This window comes from Idiotropiscis lumnitzeri, unplaced genomic scaffold (genome assembly GCF_059441095.1).
Source record: "Idiotropiscis lumnitzeri isolate Australia: NSW breed Sydney's pygmy pipehorse unplaced genomic scaffold, RoL_Ilum_1.0 HiC_scaffold_136, whole genome shotgun sequence".
In the NCBI taxonomy this organism is placed as follows: Eukaryota; Metazoa; Chordata; class Actinopteri; order Syngnathiformes; family Syngnathidae; genus Idiotropiscis; species Idiotropiscis lumnitzeri.
In genome coordinates, this window is record NW_028283674.1 from 426,866 (window position 1) to 433,345 (window position 6,480).

Sequence of the window (6,480 nt, forward strand, 5' to 3'; positions counted from 1 at the left end):
GATAACCGAGGGTTCACTGTACTCCATAAAATTTACAAAAAGCGAGGTGAAACACTCAACCAGAGCTGCTTTTTTTTAACATTTCTCGAGGGCCATGGCGAGCCATTTCAAAAAAGCTGCACAACTAACTTATAAAATATTGATAAATTTGCTCGGCCTGATGTGTGTGTAAAGTTTTACGAGTTGTCGTTCATATTTAGAACCTCATAATCAGCTTTGTTTTATTGCCGAACAGTGCAATGCCACTCCCACAACTTTTCACGAAAAATCACGAATTTCGTATTGTGACATCCTCATGGCCGAAACAGTAATCCGAGCATATATGAGGGCGACCTTGTTGAGTTGCACGGAGAAAAACATCCAAGAAAATAACTTGTATTAGCTTTTACCAGTTGGTGGCGCTACTACTACGATGTAAAATAAGTTGGTAGATGTCTTCAGGGCTGAAGTATCCTCAAATGTGTACAACTTCGAGAAGATAGGATCATCTGAGTCATGTTGCCGGAGCTTTTGTTGCCACAGAGTACAATTGGACTTTTCAGCACCTTAATAGCCACGCCTTTTGCCAAAACGTCACAAAATTCGGCAGAGAGTAAGATCATTGTCTTGAGTCTTTTCTGACTAATTTTCAGTCGGATTCGTCAAAAGGGCACCGTGCAGTACGTGAAAATTAAAATAAAAACAAATTTTTGATTCCACTTGGCGGCACTGTGTGTATAACAAAATAATAACATTAAGATGTCTTCAGGTCGGGACGTTTTATTTACAGGTGAAGGTTTGGATTTTTAGGAGCATGTGCAGGGGAGTTATTAAGCATTCATTTATTTGTATTAGGTTCATTTTGTCTTCTTATTATTGATATTTGACTGATTCATTAAAAGCAGACAATTATGTTTTAGGTTAATTTTTTACCTGACATGTTTCGGCGAGTCTTTCGCCTTCTTCAGAGTGTCGCATGATGGTGTCTTGAGCTGATGTTCCATGAGGGTGTGGCTTACCTGTCAAAAAATTGAAAAAAATCAGAGCAGTAAAAGAACAAGCACAACATGAACATTACAAATCAGCAATCACTGACCACTGCAAAAGGGAAAACCACATCATGGACCGGGAGAAGGGCAGGGTCATCCGCACAGAAGAGAACAAACAACAGCGCTGGATCAGAGAGGCCATTGAGATCTGCAAGCGAGGCATAAAAACCATGAACAGAGACAAGGGAGCCTTCATCCTCTCTACCACCTGGACCAGCATCTTGGCGGAGTGAACGGACAGCGGGGGGCGTGACTTGCCTTCATTCTTGTGACAGGTAAGTCACGCCCTCATGGAACATCAGCTGATAAAGACGGGTCACAAGACACCATCATGTGACACTCTGAAGAAGGCGAAAGACTTTTGTATTGTGACATGCTCAAGGCCTAAACACTCATCCGAGCAAATATAAGGTAGATTTTGTTAACCTGCCCGGAGAAAAACATCAACAAAAATAATTTGTATTTGTTTTAACCAGTTGGTGGCGCTACCACTGCGATCAAAAATAAGTTGGCAGCCGTCTTCAGGGCCTGAATATCCTCAAATGTGAAAAATTTCGAGAAGATGGATCATCTGAATCATTTTGCAGGAACTTTTGTTGCCACGGAGAATAATCAGACTCTGCGGCACCGTAATAGCCACGCCCTTCGAAGGAAAGTCACAAAAATAGGGATAGAGTAAGATCAATGTCTTGAGTCTTTTCTAGCCAATTTTCAATCAGATTCGTTAAAAGGGCACCGTGCAGTACGTCAAAATGTAAAAAATGATATTGATTGGCGCAAGGTGTATAACTGAATATAAACATATAGATGTCTTCAGGTACAGACTCTTTATGTACATGTGAAGTTTTGGATTTTTAGCAGCATGTGCAGGAGAGTTATTAAGCATTTTGTCCATTGCGGCGAAAGAAATCTTAAGTGAAAACTTTGAAGCCCCGCCCCTGTCATATAGTATTTCGGAAACAAAATATTTTAGCCCCAGTGTTTGTCCCAGGTCTTCAGATGCTACAGACAGAACTTTAAGGCAATCAGATGAAGCCTTTAGGATCAGGGTGCAAAAGAATGACCCCTGTAAACATGCAAAAAAGGGCAAAAGTCGGACTTTCAAAAATTCATAACTCACTTCCTGTTCATATTAGACGTTAAAATATCAAATTTTTCGCCATGCCCGATGAGACTGCCAAGTTTGGTGAGTTTTTGTGCATGTTTCGGGGGTCAAAAATGCGATCGAACAATCGGAAAAATAATAATAATAATAATTTCTACAAAAACAATAGGGACTTCGCAGCGGTCGCTGCTCAGGCCCTAATAATAATAATAATAATAATATTATTAATAATAAAAGTAATAATATTTTCTACAAAAACAATAGGGACCTCGCAGCCGTCGCAGCTCGGGCCCTAATAACAATTTCTAGAAAAACAATAGGGACCTCGCAGCGGTCACTGCTCGGGCCCTAATAATAATAATAAAAATAATAATAATTTCCACAAAAACAATGGGGACCTCGTAGCGGTCGCTGCTCGGGCCCTAATAATAATTTCTTCAAAAACAATAGGGACCTCGCCGCCGTCGCTGCTCGGGCCCCAATAATAATTTCTACACAAAGTCCATTGTGGTGACCCGCCCCCTTTTAAGTAAATTAAAAATGGCCGACTTCCTGTAAAACCAAGCTCATTGCTCCAAGGGACTTTTTTGTAGGTCTTGGTCTTATACATACAGTGAACCCTCGCTACTTCGCGGTTCACCTTTCGCGGGTTCAGTGCTTCGCGGGTCTAAAAAATATTCGGGGGCATTGTAGTTTCGCCGAGCGGCACGACGGGGCGCTGGAGCAGTTAGACGGCCGGCGTGCGCCGAAGAAGAGCGTGGGCGAAGAGGAGAGTGGACGAAGAAGAGCACGTTCCCCCGGACACGATCGGTGGCGACGTTTCGCGCGGTTTGAACCGTACCAGAGCTCCGGCCGGCGTGCGTGGCAGTTAAGCCGTAGAGGAACACCTTCCCCGGGCACGGGCGGTGCCAAGCGGCCCCTAAGTTTAACCGAATGGAAGCTCCGGAGGAGGAGGGCATGCTCGCGTCACAGTAAGCCGAAGAGGAGCACCTTCCCCGGGCACGGGCGGTTCCAAGCGGCCCCTAAGGTTAACCGAATGGAAGCTCCGGAGGAGGAGGGCATGCTCGCGTCACAGTAAGCCGAAGAGGAGCACCTTCCACGGGCACGGGCGGTTCCAAGCGGCCCCTAAGTTTAACCGAATGGAAGCTCCGGAGGAGGAGGGGATGCTCGCGTCACAGTAAGCCGAAGAGGAGCACCTTCCCCGGGCACGGGCGGTTTCAAGCGGCCCCTAAGTTTAACTGAATGGAAGCTCCGGAGGAGGAGGGTATGCTCGCGTCACAGTAAGCCGAAGAGGAGCACCTTCCCCGGGCACGGGCGGTGCCAAGCGGCCCCTAAGTTTAACCGAATGGAAGTTCCGGGGGAGGAGGGCGGGCGTGTGTCACAGTTAAGCCGAATTGGAGCACCTCTTCCGCCCGGGCACGAGCGGAGCGCGAGGCTGTCAGTTATGAATGAATAAATGAATAAATAAATAAAGAATGCCACCTTTCATTTCACAGGGCACACCGGACGGCGTACCAGCAGGTAAAAGTCGGAGTAATTAAATAAATACAAAAAGAATGGCTGGGGAATTAAAAAATAATATGTTTTAATAATAATTTGTTTTTTTTTGTTGTAACATGAATTTCACTCTCTCTCTCCCCGTATATATATATATATATATATATATATATATATATATATATATATATATATATTTATAAATTTGCTCGGCCTGATGTGTGTGTAAAGTTTCACGAGTTGTCGTTCATATTTACAACCTCATAATCAGCGTTGTTTTATTGCCGAACAGTGCAATGCCACTCCCACAACCTTTCACGAAAAAGGACGAATTTCGTATTGTGACATCCTCATGGCCGAAACAGTAATCCGAGCATATATGAGGGCGACCTTGTTGAGTTGCACGGAGAAAAACATCCAAGAAAATAACTTGTATTAGCTTTTACCAGTTGGTGGCGCTACTACTACGATGAAAAATAAGTTGGTAGAAGTCTTCAGGGCTGAAGTATCCTCAAATGTGTACAACTTCGAGAAGATAGGATCATCTGAGTCATGTTGCCGGAGCTTTTGTTGTCACAAAGTACAATCGGACTTTTCAGCACCGTAATAGCCACGCCTTTTGCCAAAACGTCACAAAATTCGGCAGAGAGTAAGATCATTGTCTTGAGTCTTTTCTGACTAATTTTCAGTCGGATTCGTCAGAAGGGCACCGTGCAGTACGTGAAAATTAAAATAAAAACAAATTTTTGATTCCACTTGGCGGCGCTGTGTGTAAAACAAAATAATAACATTAAGATGTCTTCAGGTCGGGACGTTTTATTTACAGGTGAAGGTTTGGATTTTTAGGAGCATGTGCAGGGGAGTTATTAAGCATTCATTTATTTGTATTAGGTTCATTTTGTCTTCTTATTATTGATATTTGACTGATTCATTAAAAGCAGACATTTATGTTTTAGGTTAATTTTTTACCTGACATGTTTCGGCGAGTCTTTCGCCTTCTTCAGAGTGTCGCATGATGGTGTCTTGAGACCAGTCTTTATCAGCTGATGTTCCATGAGGGTGTGACTTACCTGTCAAAAAAATTAAAAAATCAGAGCAGTAAAAGAACAAGCACAACATGAACATTACAAATCAGCAATCACTGACCACTGCAAAAGGGAAAACCACATCATGGACCGGGAGAAGGGCAGGGTCATCCGCACAGAAGAGAACAAACTACAGCGCTGGATCAGAGAGGCCATTGAGATCTGCAAGCGAGGCATAAAAACCATGAACAGAGACAAGGGAGCCTTCATCCTCTCTACCACCTGGAGCAGCGTCTTGGCGGAGTGAATGGACAGCGGGGGGCGTGACTTGCCTTCATTCTTGTGACAGGTAAGGCACGCCTTCATGGAACATCAGCTGATAAAGACAGGTCACAAGACACCATCACAGGGTTCGAAGTTAACTTTAAAAACTGCTTGCCCATAGGGCAAGTGCCACTAAAATTTGCCTTGCCCGAGTGGCCAAATTACTTGCCCAACTTGGGCAAGTGACAATTTTTTTTCTCTTGCCCTGAGTGACTTTTTGTATGACAAAGTGTCTAATTACAAATTGCATGAATTTTTTGTTCGGACAGTTCCCGCCTAGAAAGAATTAAAAATACGTTACAATCATAAGGGTTGCTTATAGAAAAATGTATCATGTATTAACACATTAATTAGGTGTCTGCTGACCCAGGATTATGTTATTGTTATGTTATGTTATATATGAAAGAGAATGTGGAATGACACTGAACGATGGAAGGTGGAAGGATGTGGAAAGATTGTGAATGACATTGAATGATTTGGAATGACACTGAAAGATTTTGAATAATACTGAATGACACTGAATGAAGTAAAACTTTCTGGGAACGGGCCAATTCAAGATAGCTGCCGCACTGTGGGGGAGGCTTTGGTACCAAATTTGGAAAGAGACCCAAACGGTTGGGTCCATTTTATATCAGTGTGGGGGTGAAACGTTGGTCTCGGCGGAGCTGTCTGAATATTGGAGAAGTTAGAAGACAAAGTAAAACAGAACAATTAAAATCACTCTTCAAATACATATTGTTTGGTGGGCAGAGCATGATTTACAGCTCACCATTTTATTGCATGCACCAAGCATGTTATACATTTTTCTGTCCATGGGATGGCGTAGTCAAGAAAAATGAAGCATCTCGAAGCCCATTCGTGTGTGAAGTATTTCCCTGCAGGGCTTGGCTGCTTTATGGGGCTTCATTTTGCCATCACTAGTTTTAGATAGTTTTAATTTTTGAAAGAGCATTTTTGTTTTAGTATTAAGGTAGGCCAGAAATGGAATGAAATGCAGAGATAGAAATGACACAGGAAAAATTTGGCTAGAAGGGCTATAATTTTCATTAAAGCAGAGAAGAAAATAGAAACTACAAAAAACATTGATGTGTACTTGTCCACTTTAAGGTAGAACTGGTTGAAGTGAAATGAGTCACAAGATTGGAAAAATAGGAAATAAAATAGAATTAACATGTTCATTTTTGTGATAAGAAATTTGTGATTAGGTGAAAAGGGGAAAAAAAAGAGAATTACAGGCTTTTCAAATAAAACAACCTAATTTAAATTGGCCAACTTGTAAAATGGAAAAGAAAATTCTAAATTATGCACAGAAAGCATGAACGTGTTGGGCAGAAGGAAGGAAAAAGAAAAGAAAGAAAGGAGGAAGCAGTAAGTCTTGTTACAAAACATTAACTTTTCAGGACGAGTTGTGGTAGCAATGGAGGATCACGTGACGTAAAAAGTCAAACATAAAAGTGTGTGTAGAAGGAGTTCTACATCAACATGCGTTTTACTCATTAGG